A 13,409-nucleotide genomic window follows, 5' to 3' on the forward strand; every position below is an offset into this window, starting at 1 on the left:
AGAATTTTGTGACAATTGGTCTTCTAAGTAGAAAAATATTCTCTGCAAGCATGTTGCCCTGCTCTGAGTAGAGACACAAGGGGACAATGCACCTGTACTGAGTTACTGAGAGGAGTCAGCCCTGCAGCTGTGCTCAGCCTACCACTTTCACTGCTGATTTGCATGTTCCAGAGAGCACAGCCCCTGCCCTGAAGACTTATTAATGGACTGGTCACAGCCAGTGCAAGAGTCAGTCCCAGGCAGGACACAGCATGAACATGACGGGCCCCACTCAGCTCCTGGGGCTCTTGCTGCTCTGGCTCCTAGGTAAGGAAGAAGAGCACTAAGAATTGACTCAGCCAGTAAAGAAGTACTATATGGCCAGTCAGGAAAGTACTCTTATAACTTGATTAATTGGGTTTATATTTGTTTTTTATGTTTCCTATTTTAGGTGTCAGTTGTGACATCCAGATGACCCAGTCTCCATCCTTCCTCTCTGCATCTCTAGGAGACAGAGTCACTATCACTTGTCAGGCGAGTCAGGGTATTAGCAAGTATTTTAAACTGGTATCAGCAGAAACCAGGGAACCCCCCTACGCGCCTGATCTATTATGCTTCCAGTTTACATTCTGGGGTTCCATCAAGGTTCAGTGGCAGTGGATCTGGGACAGATTACACTCTCACTATCAGTAGCCTTCAGCCTGAAGATGCTGCAATTTATTTCTGTCTACAGTATGACAGTTATCCTTCCACAGTGCTACAAGTCATAACAAAAACCACCCAGGGAAACAGATGTGTGAGACTGAGCTCTCCCAGTTGCTTCTGTATTCTGAGAGGTCTCTATCTCTTTAGAGTGTTTCTCAGACTTTCCCAGGTTTTGAATGCCATTGTAAGATTTTGACAGAGGGGGTCATGAAGGCTCCTTAGAACCCTCTTTCTTTACTTTTCATCTGCCAAGACAGCACAGACATGACATTATCTCCACTGATTTCATAAAGGGAAAAAGTCAGCCCATTTGAAGAGTCTGTATTAAGAGAATTGATATTCATAGAGCAAATGGGAAACCACTCTAGTTTTTTTTTCCCCCAATCAGGAATTCTTTCCATTCAGATAATTATAGTTTAAACCACAGCCTTCAAAGCCCTGGGTATGTCATTCAGGGAAGCAGACACTAGAGGCTGGGGATTCTCTGATCTTTCAGAAACAGAGTGAAACCACCTTTGAAGGTATACAGAGTCTAGTCTAACCATGTGGTTCTCACACCTGTCTAGGAAGCCAAAGATGGGAATGCTGATGCTCTCATTTAAGGCTGCACCTCTTCAGGTAGCTCTCCAGTCATCACCTCAGTCCACATGTCTGTCAGCAGGTATCAATGATCCTTGAATCACCCTCTTGACTATCAAGTCTTATGGGAGATCCCTCACTGAATGACTCTCCAGAAAACCAGAAAGCTTAAATGGGTTTGGAAAAATGTGTTTACAGAAGTGATGGAGATGATGAGGAATTGACAGCTGACAGTTCAATGTGGTCAATATTTATACCAAATTGTAAGCTAGTGATGACCCTTGGAAACACTTGAATGTACTTTTAGGGATTACCATCAAGTCTGCATTGAAGCAAGAAAACTTCACTAAGTCATAGTTGAACAAAATAAAAAAATTCTATGAAACATATATCATTTGACAATGAAATGAAAAATCTTTCTTGACAAGAAGCAAGACAACAACAACAGGAAAACCTAACATTTTTCTTCAATATGAAAGGCCCTTGTTACTCCAAATTTATGCAGAAGCCAGCAGCATGATCAGTTGGTAATGACACATGAGCTAAATAGCAAATCCACACTCCAGTTACTGAATGAGAATCTTCATTTAACAAAGTAACAGGTGATCAGATGTTTAAGAAAGTATGTTTTAGGCTTCTTTTTTATTATTCAGCTAAAGAGATTATTTTTTTCTGATGGAGGCTATTGAAGAAAATGCCAATGAAAACCATATGTTCAAAATACACTCAGATGTATTATCTAGTCAATGCAACATTACAGTTGCAAGCATTGTGAAGATTGTAAAGGTTGATAAATATAACTATCTGTTCATCAGATTATTTGATGTGTAAATAGTGTAAAAGTTTTTAAGAAACTTTAGTACCTACCAAAGTGCAAGAATAAATTAAAAGTGTATAAACCCACTTCAGACATTTCTGAACTTAAATTCAGCACACAGTTCTCTTTGAAGAGGTTTCACCACTTATCTTGCTTTGGAGAGGTTTTTTACTCCTGCAATCCGACATTAAAATATAGTGCCGGGGGAGTCATAGCCCTTCAGCCTTGTCTTCTTGTTTTATTTTAAAACTATAGGGTACAATTCAGGGTTAGGAATACAAATATTCATTGTGTAGGTACCCTTGTTGATTAAGTGTGTCCCCTCTTTGCCAGGCAGATATCGACTACTGTTAATCCCACCCCCATAATTTCCCTCTACTGTCAATCATTTTCTTACAGTATTATGGTAGTTGTTCAAGGTCCACTTATGAGTGAGAATATGTGGTACTCATATCTTTGTTTCTGTGAAAGATCACGCAGTATTATAAGCTCCAATTCCATTCAGATTGCTGTGAAGTTCATGACTTTGGTCTTTATGGTTGTGTAATATTCCATTGTGTATATGTACCACATTTTTTATCCTGTCCTCTTTTGATGGCCAGCAAAGTTGGTTCCATGTTCTTGCTATTGTGAACAATGCTGCGATAAACATATGTGCACAGGTATATTTTTTAGAGAGTGACCTGAGTTCTTCCGGGTGTATTCCCAGTAGGGGGAAGGCAGGATCAATTTTTAGAACTTTTAGGAATTGCCAAACTGATTTCCACAGAGGATATACTAGTTTACACTCCCACAACAGTGTAAAAGTGTTCCCTTTTTGCCATATCCTCTCCAGCATCTGTTATTCTTTAAGTTATTGATGATGGCCATTCTGACTGGAGTTAGGTGGGATATCAGTGCAGTTTTAATTTGCAACTCGTTGATGACTAGTGAGGCTGAACATTTTTTCATGTATCTGTTGGCTGCTCATATGTCTTCCTTTGAGAAGTGTCTATTAATATCTTTTGCCCACTTTATAATGGGGTTGGGTTTTTTTGTTTGTTTGTTTGTTTTCTTTTTATCACATATGAGTTCCTTGCAGATCCTTGATGTTAGGCCTTTGTCAGACATGGAGTTGGCAAATATAGTTTTCCCAGTTTGTGGGCTGTCTTTCTGCTCTCTTTGACTTTTCAGGAACTTGTCAGTTTGATGAGGCTCCACTTGTCTATCTTATCTCTTATGGCATGGGCACTTCGGCTTTTGATCAGGAATTGGAGGCCAGTTCCAACTTCCATAAGAATGTCTCCTGCATTTTCTAAGGTTCTTATAGTTTGAGGTTTTACACTTAAGTCTCTGATTCTTTTGAAGTAGATATTTGTTAATGGGGATAGGTAGGGGTCCTGTTTCAATCTTCTGCGGGTGGTCAGCCAGTTTTTACAGCACCATTTACTGAATGGGCTCTCCTCTTCCCAGTAGTTGTTTGAGAAATTGAAGTTTTGCTTCTGGAATCTCTATCTTGTTCCATTGGTCTATATGTCTGTTCTTGAACCAATACCAGTCTGTTTTGATTATTGTCACTTCATAATAAAGTTTAAAGTTTTGGAGTGTGATACCTCCTGCTCTGTGTTATTTGCTGAGGATAGTTTTCGGTATTCTTGGTCGTTTATGTTTCCATATGAATTCCTGTATTATTTTTTCTAGGTCTGAGGAGACTGTTGCCAGTAATTTGATGGGTATTCCTTTCAATATGTAGATTCCTTAGGTAGAATGGACATCGTAACAATATTGCTTCTTCCAATCCATGAACATGGGATATTTTCCACTTGTTTTTGTCATCTTTGATTTTTTTTAGCAGTGTTTTATAGTTTTCATTGCAAAGGTCTTTCACATTGCTGGTTAGGAAGATGCCAAGGTATTTCATTTTCTTGTGGCTATTTTGAATGGAATTGTGGTTTTTATTTGTTTTTCTGTTTGTTTATTATTGATGTATAGAAATGCAATTATCTTTTGCACTTTATTTTATACCCTGAGACTTTGCTTTGACAAAGTCCTTTATCAATGCAAGGAAGTTTTTGACAGATTCTCTTGGGTTTTCAAGGTATACAATCATGCCACCTGCAAAGAGAGATAACTTGAGTTCCTCTTTTTCTTTTGGACACACCTGATCATGTTCTCTTTTCTGATTGCTCTAGCTAGGGCTTCCAAAACTATATTGATCAGATCAGAAGGGGTGAAAGTGGGCATCCTTTTCTTGTTCCAGTATTCAGGGGAAATAGTTCCAATTTCTGCCTGTTTAGCAGTATGCTGGCTGTGGGTTTCTCATAGATGGCTCTTCTAATTTTGAGGTATGTTCCATCTATGCCTAGATGTTTGAGGGTTTTCATCAAAAAGAGGTGCTGGATTTTATCAAAAAGTTTTTCTGCATCTAATGATATAACCATGTGGTTATTTTTTTTACATCTATTGATATATTTAATTATGTTTATGGTCTTAAGAATGCTGAGCCAGCCTTGCATCCCAGGGATTAAGCTACTTAGTCATAGTGGATGATTTCTGAAATGTGTTGTTGAATCTGGTTTGCTAGAATCTTGTTGAGAATTTTAGCATCTATGTTCATCAAAGATATTGGCCTATAATTCTCTTTCCTTCCAGGATCTTTACGTGACTTGGGGATCAATGTGATGTTAGCTTCATAAAATGATTTGGGGAGAGCTCCATCTTTCTCAATCACCTGGAATACTTTCAGTAAGATAGGTATCAGTTCCCCCTTGTATGTTCTGTAGAATTCTGCTTGCAAGCCATTTGGTTCAGGGCTTTTTTTTTGTACATAGTTTTCTTATGACATAGTCAATTTCCTTGATTGTTATTGGTCTATTCATGGTCTCAATTTCTTCTTGTTTCAACCTAGATATGTTGTATGATGTCAAAAGGTCCTCCATTTCCTTTAGGTTTCAAGTTTGTTTCCATATGTGTACACAGTAGTCTCTGATAATCTTTTGTATTTCTTCAGGGTCAGATGTGACCTCATCTTTTGTGTTTCTGACTGAGTTTATTTGGGTTTTTACTCTTTTTCTTGGTCAGTCTGGCTAGGGGACTACTGATCTTGTTTATACTTTCAACGAACCAGGTTTTTGTTTAATTGATTTTTTGGTATTATCTTTTTTTCTTTGATGTCCCGGATTTGGGATTTTACTTTGGTGGTCTGGATTCTTCTGCTGAAGTTAGGGTTTTGATGGTCTTGCTTTTCCAGCTTCTTTAGGTGGCTTGTTAGGCTGTTAACTTGTGATCCTTCCATTTTCTTCATGTTCATTTGTAGGGGATATGAATTCCTCTCTCACTGGTGCATTCATGGCATCCCAGAGATTTTAGTAAGATGTTTCTTCATTTTTATTTGCTTCCAGGTATCTTTTAATCTCTGTTTTTATCTCCATGTTAATCCAGGAGTTGCTCAGCATGATGCTGTTTAGTGTCCATGTTTTTGTGGGTTTTGGGGGAACCTTGTTGGTGTTGATATTTATTTTTATTCCATTGTGGCATGAGATGGTGCATGGAAACATTTTGAATCTTTGGAATTTGTTTATTATTGATTTATGGCCAAGGATGTGATCAATCTTAGAATATATTTCATGGGGTGATAGTAGAATATATATTCTGTGGTCATCTGGTGGAGTGTTCTGTAAGTATCAATTAAGTCCATTTGATCATGAGTCAGATTGAGGTTCCAAATCTCCTTGCTGATTTTTTGTTCTGATGATCTAAGGTTGTAAGTGGGGTATTAAAGTCCCCAGCTATGATAGTGTTAGAGTCAATATCTTTTTGTGAGTTTGCCAAGAAGCTGTTTTATGAAAGTTGGTGCTCCTATGTTGAGTGCATATATGTTTAGAATGGATATTTCTTGTTGATGGATTGAACCTTTTATAATTGTGTAGTCACCTTCTGTGTCTTTTTAAATTTTTGATAGTTTAAAGGGTGTTTTGTCTGAAATTAGCATTGCAACTCCTGCTTTCTTTTGTGGTCTATTTGTCTGAAATTTTGCTTCCAATCCTCTTGCTTTTAGTCTGTGCGTATCTTCTCTGCTGAGATGAGTCTCTTGGAGACAATATTTTGTTGCCTCATGGTATTTTATTCATTTTTCCATTCTAGTCTTTTCACTGGTGCATTTTATCCATTCACATTCAGACTAATTATTGAAATATGAAGATTTATCCCTGTCATGATATTCTTATGGAGTTGTTGTTCCTGCTTGTTTGTTGTCTTTCTTTTGGGTTTTGGGTTGATTCATGTGTGTTTTCAATCTTTTTCCTGTACTCTTGTGATGAACGTTGTCATTCTTTTAATTTTCTTCCATGTTTAATACTTTCTTAAGTGTTTCTTGTAGAGATGGTCTAGAGGCAGCAAGTGTTCTTAGGGATTGGATGTCTGGGAAAGATTTTAATTCTCCCTTGCTGATGAAACTTTGCTTGACTGGGTAAGTTATTCTTGGTTGGAATTGATTGCTTGAGAACTTTGAAGATTGGTTTCCAAGCTCTCCTAGCCTGAAGTGTTTCTGTATATAAATCTGCTGTTATTCTAATTGGTCTTCCCCGTTAGGTAGTCTGACCTTTTTTCACTTGCTGCCTTTGGGATTTTTTCTTTTATACCTACTTTGCTTAGGTGAATTATTATGTGTCTGGGTGTTGGTCTTCTCATTTGTTTTCTTGCAAGGGTTTTCTGAATCTCTTGTGTTTGCATTTTCATATTACTGATTAGATGAGGGAAATTTTCTTGAATAAATTCATGGAATATTTGTTCCAGGGTGGCCTCTGTCTCCCTTTCTGCATCAGTAAGTCCAATTACTCTTAGGTTCAGTCTCTTGAGTCCATCACTCATTTCTTGTAGGCTTTATTCTGTCTTTTTAACCTTCTTTTCTATGTTTTGGACAGTTTGGGATAGTTCTATATTTTGGTCCTCAAACTCTGAGATTCTTTCTTCTGCTTGGCTAATTCTGCTTTCCATGCTTACTAGTTTTTTATTTATTTCAATCACAATATCATTGACTGCTGATTTTGCACTTATCAACTCCTTCCTATTTTCCTCTTGTCTCTCCTCAGTTCTTTTTATTCTCTCTATTAATGTCTTGTTGTCTGTTTTTGTAGTATGTGACCCATCGTTCTGGGGGCTCTTCATTGTTTGTGTTCTAAAGTCTATTTTCTCAGTGCCTGACTTCCCAGGGATCTGTGTGAGACCTATATTCTTCTTTTGGTTTTTTATTCATTTGTGTAGGTTTTCCTCCCCACTTTCTCCTTTTCCCCCCCATCTTCTTTAGTTCTGTTTTTTGGTCATTGTGGGTTTGTTTCACTTCTGTTTTTCTCAATCTCCTATTCTTCCTTATGTGAATCCTCTAGTCTTGTTCAGTTCCAAAGCTTGACTGTAGGTTTGGGGCTATACTTTTTGCAGTTTTGATATTTAATCAAGGGGGGAGCTGTAATTCAAAATCCATCTGCAGATCCCAGTATCCACTGACAGGTGTATGGATACCCTGAAACCCACTTCCCACTGCCTTGCCATCTATCCATGCAGTGTGGGTATAGGATTGCTCCCTGGAAGCAAAATGTGGTGAGAAAAAGGAAAAGAATGGAGAACAAGGGGGTGGAAGAGGAAGATGGAAAGAGAGATGTGTAAGAGGGAAAACAGACACACATATCAAAAAACAAATGAAATGAGACACAAAGATAGATAAGAGTAAAAAAAAACTCAAGGAAAAAAAACTTCAAACACAATCATGCAGACACACAAGCTATCCAACCTCCTTATTGATTGCTATTCTTTTACACAAATATGAAGTCTAAAGAAAAAAAATCAGCATGCTAACAGAAACAAATCAGGTATGAACACATCAATAAGAGTAAGAAGAAAGAAAAAAGAGAAAATAAAGATGAGCAAAACAAACAGGCAAAGAAAATTAAAAAATTAAAACAAGGAAACCAACACACTGAGATTGTTCCTCTAAGTTCAATGTTCTTTCAGCTTTGATCTCTAGCTCTCATGGTGGGCTGATAGGGTTGCTCAGAGCTAAGGTCAGTTGCCCCAAGCCTGCTGTGGAGGGATGGTGAATCAGATCTGGGCTCAGTCTGCTTGCTGTCTGTCAAATCTCCCATTCAGCTCTGACCTGTATTCAATCTACCATGGGTGAGGGTCTTCTGTCTCTCCCATTTTGATGCTACTACCTTAGATCCCAAGTTGGAGGCAGGGCAGAACTGGGTGGAGCTGGGTGGGGCAATGCAGGTCTCTACCTGGTCTCAGGGCTCCAGCTGGTCTCTGGTTCTACTGCAGACAGGGCCCAAGGTGGGGGAGGTGGAGCGCAAGACAGCCAGATGCTGCAGGCTGGCATGGCACAGGGTGGCTTGGGCCTCTTTTTCTTTATTTATTCTTAGGTCCCAAACTGGACGCTGGGCAGAGCTGTGTGGAGATGGGCTGGGCAATGCATTCTTTGCCTGGTCTCAGAGCTCCAGTTGCTCTCTGATCCCGCCGTGGTCAGGGGTCGAGGCAGAGTGTGAGACAGCCGGTATTGCAGGTCTGCGTATCACAGGGTGACTGTATAGGGTGATGTAGCAGGTGAGGGAGTCCAGAGCTCCATGGGGCAGGAGCCAAGGTCCACCTTGGGTGTTGTCTTGGGGCAGGGTGGGGCAGTGCAGCTGGGGAGAGATCCCAGAGTTCCACAGGGCTGGGAGCCCAGTGCTGCCTTGGGCAGGGCGGTGGTGGCTTGGGGCAGGTCTGTGCATTGCAGCCAGGGAGAGAGACTAGAGCTCCATGGGGCCAGGAGCCAAGGGTCACCCAGAATAGGGCAGCTGTGGCAGTGGTAACAGCCACAGTAACTGAGCAGTGCATGAGACCAAAGACCTCCAGCCCTCGGACCATCATGGTTGGGGGGGTGAGAGAGTTTTTATGGACATTCACTTTCGCAGAGATTTTCATGGTCCCACCTGTCCTGTTGCCATCTTGCTGGAAGTCCCGCATTGTCTTCTGATAAAGGCAGTCCAAAGACTGAAGAGAAGCTTAGTGTCCTGCAGCACTACAGGATCAGTCAGATAAATAACAAAATCATTCATGAACATGAAAATAAATATTTATCTACTAAGAAACTGAGATTGGTATTTAAATAGTTGAATACCAATCTTTATTGTTTGAAAATTTATGAATATAGTATATACACACCTTTATAGATAGATGCATTTTATTAAAATTAACAGCATATATTTGAATGTTTATTGGTCTATGTATACAAAAGCACAAGACAACATTTTACAAAAAATAAAAACTGAATAATGCATCAATAAAACATTGAAATGTATCTTATTTATGGAATATGTTCATATCAAGTGTATATAGCATAAAGATAGGTACATGTATACTTAATATGTAAGTTGTTGGCTGTGAATACTTTTTCACATATTTATGAGTAAATAAAGACATTTAATTATGATTGCATATATAAAACAACAATTGCATATGAACAAAATCATTATATAAATAAAAGCTATTAAAGTGATTATAGCTACTCTCTACAAAAAATACTTTTCCTGGATTATATACAAAATACCTTCTCTGGCTATTAGATTTTGTTGTAATCTTTGTTGTTGTTGTTCTTGTTTTGCTTGTTTGTTTTTGAGTTGGAAACTCTCTCTGTTGCCTAGCCTGGAGTGCAGTGGCACACTCATGGCCACAGCACACTTGACCTGCTGGGCTCAGGTTATCTTCCCAACTAAGCCTTCCAAATAGTTGGAACTAGAGGCATGTGCCATCACACTTGGCTTTTTTAATGATTTATTTTAGAGATTAGGTCTCACCAAATTGCCTAGGCTGGTCTAGAAACCATGGATTTAGGCAATCTTCTCACCATGGCCTCCCAAAATGTTCGGATTATAGGCATGATCCACCAATCTCAGCAAAACTTTGTTTTTAAAACCCTCACCAGGGTGTGCACAACTTAAAATAATTTTGGAACTCAGTAGTTGTAAAGAGTATGAATGCAGATAATTTTTTATAAAACTAAAAATTAAATTACTTCTTAAGATGGAATTTCCCATTATGTGTATATACACAATGTGCTATGCTAGATGGAGTTCTCAGAACTGGGCCACGTCATATCACTGCCATTGTCAAGGTTCACGTGGGAGACTGGAAATAGCAATAGTGTCTACATTCCCAAGGTATATCACTGATCACTTTGCAAAGGGACATCATCAAATCAATAAAATTGACTATTGTTCTCTGGAGATTATCAGGCTTCAGAGGAAACACGTTGAAAAACTGGAGACAAAGTTGGTTAAAGGAGTTATAACCAAACCTTTGAAAATCAGTCAGGATAAAATAAAAAAAATAATAAATGCTTCACAAACAAATTCTCATCTAAATGCCACTTCGTAGTAGAGATGCTTAAAAGTTAACATAATTCAACATGTTAGTAGTTGCCTTCCCCACATTCCCAGGGATTTTAATCAACCAATATCTTGGAGGTCCATGCATGGGCTCACAATTATAAATTCATCTAACAAGTGTCACATGCCTACTGTCACTTCTTGACATCCAGCTAAACCGGGAAGAATGATTCTTGAGCCCTTAACAATGTACCATATATCAGATATCAAAATAACAACTGGTGCCAAGTGGTTGCAGTGGATCTCACTCAGACATGGAAGGATTTGTTGTTTTCCTGTATATGTGTTTGTCTGTCCTGTTAGGTTTGCTTCTGCCAGAAACATCACATGAAGTTTTGCTGAATAATTTAATCAGACTCAATAAATTGTTACATAATATAGCATTGATCAAAGTAACTTAATTATAGCACAAGAAGTAAGTTTTTGCTTATTTATAGCAAAATCAAAAAAAGCTCATAATCTTACCATGTATGCATTTGCAGCTGTCCTTTTAAAGAGAAAACTACTTTCTTAGTCATCCAAACCTGGAACACAAACCCTTGTCATGTCCAACCCATGTCTTACCAGATGCAGTGGGAGCTCTGAAACACTAACATGTGTGAGACTTTACTCCCATAAATAGAATATTTGTATCTGAGAAATGAGAGCTGGACTTGTCACTATTTATTATATCTACTGAGAAGATTATGAATTTCTCTTTCTATTCACCAAGGTCTGTGGTTTTCTAAGTGGCAGTTCTTCATTCAAATGTTCGGTATGATTATTGTTCTAATAAGTTGAAAGAAATGACAATCATGTGATCATTATGTCACATGCAGTAGACGAAAAATTGTCAACAAAGAATGTCACTGTGTTGGTTGGCATTATAGATTTTGATAATCAAGGCGAAATAGGATTGCTTCTATATAATTTAAAGTGGAAGTAGAAAATATGTGGAACATAGGGAAACTTTAGGAATGTTCCCATTTAATGTCATTTCTACTGGCAAAAGTTAAGAGAACTGTCATCAAACTTCAGAATGAAGCTTTAGGTAACATAGCTGAAGTACCACATACTCTTGGAAAGCTAGAGGCAAAGGGTGATGAAATATATAGTGAGATGAGGGTATGTAAGCACCACTTAGAAACTCTTGGCCAGACTGAATGTTGAGAAGCACAGGAGATAGTCCATTCATTCCTCCATACTTGTCCTGTTATCAAATGTGTTTCATAGTGGAGAGAAGTCATTCTCCTATCTCCTTGTCTTCTCTGTTTCTATTGTCAGAAAAATCCTTTGATTGTCACAGAAAGCTGGTGAGCCATATTGTTGTATCCACAGAACTGTGTTACCTGGCCAGGCCCATACCAGAAAAATAAGCCCCTCTGGCTAAACCCCCCTCCTCTCATCCACTTCTGGAAATCACTTACAGGAATGAATCTCTCATGCATAGTGTAAGTCTTATCTGGGAACCTGAAATCCAAAGCCATGGGGATTAGCCCTTCTAGTCACTACCATAAAGATTCTATTTGGAAGTCAGAGAAGTAAATAATATAGAGAAAACTGACTCAGAATGTCTGAATGAGTCATATATACATAAACTTATGTTAACTAATATTCTTTCCTTTACTCCCACTTCATTAAAAAAATACTTAAAGTGCTTTTTTGGTAATATTTATGACTTAGACCACAAATTAAATGCTATCCAGACTGATATGTAACTTACAGGAATGTCAATTATTCTTAGATGGTTTGAACTGAACAGATTTGAATTTTTAACAACATTTTGATAGAGGTGAGCATGCTGTTATTTGCAAAGTAGACATATGCATTCTATTAAGTTGCATCATGTTGCTGTTAATATTATTAAGGGCTGAGAGCTCAAATGTAAAGAGATGTGTATTTATTATGGAAATCCAAAAAGAGGATTGAGGCAGAAATATTCCTTGTGCCCATGAAAACAGATGAATCTGCAAGATTGAAAGATGGATGTAATCAACTCAGGGAGGCTGCTAACCAAGAGGTCAGATCTCTGGAAGCTGGTGGCAGAGACTTTTTCCTTCTGGGTCATAGTAAGAGGAGAAGACCTTTTTCCTGTAGCAGGCAGCCTGAATGTGGAGCCTCGTGCAGCAGGGGTTTCTTTCACAGCCTTCATCAGTTATCAGTAGTGCAGTAATTGGAATTTCTGGATACTTGGTGCTTATTTCTTAGGTTTCTCAACCATATGTTAGCATTTCAGTAACCCACAATAAATCTCTTTCTATTTGGGGAACATGACATTTGTAACCAAAGAAAAGAACCAGAGTACACTGAGCACATGGTCCTTTTTAAATGTTAACTGTAGAGTTCTGGTAAGATGGAGATGGCACAGGTGGGACTGTGAAATTCTCTGAAACTGAGTTCCCATAAAGACTCTTACTTTCCTTCCTCCACACCCCCACCCACCACCAGTTGCACCAGTCCAAGGTCTGGAGACCCTCAGTCCCATGCACCACTGGCTACTACAGCACCTCTGCCACTGCTGTTCCACCCCAGGTGGTCCAGAGCCCTGGCCACATGGAGTGCCCAGCTCCCTCCCCAGTTACACCATCTCACCCAGCCCCAAGCCACCCGCTGCCTCCTGTGGAGGCCCTCGAGTACCGCCTTGTGTACATCTGGGTTCCCTTGCTGGCTACACTGATCTGTCCAGCATGCAGCCGCTGCCAGCTCCCTCCCTGTCTTGGGCCCTGGCAGCCCATGGAGACCCTCCACACCTGCCCCTTGGAACTACAAGCTCCATTCCCTCCTGGAGGGCTCCATCAGGCCCAATGCCGCCACTGCCTATGTAGGACCCCAGCGCCTGTGCTTCTGGGCTCTGTGCTTCTGGGCCCTGTGCTGCCGCATGGGCTGAAGCACCCAAAGTCACCAAGGGTGCTGACCCTCGGAGTTCTGGATCCCCATCCTGGGTTCTGAGTCCC

The 13,409-nt window shown here is 39.5% G+C and overlaps 1 pseudogene; it reads left to right on the forward strand.

The window, feature by feature from the left end:
* The first annotated feature begins 251 nt into the window (after positions 1-251).
* Positions 252-880, forward strand: LOC103257436 (annotated as a pseudogene).
* Positions 881-13,409: the final 12,529 nt, after the last annotated feature.

This window comes from Carlito syrichta, unplaced genomic scaffold, assembly GCF_000164805.1.
Source record: "Carlito syrichta isolate Samal-C Ts95f unplaced genomic scaffold, Tarsius_syrichta-2.0.1 Scaffold301729, whole genome shotgun sequence".
In the NCBI taxonomy this organism is placed as follows: domain Eukaryota; kingdom Metazoa; phylum Chordata; class Mammalia; order Primates; family Tarsiidae; genus Carlito; species Carlito syrichta.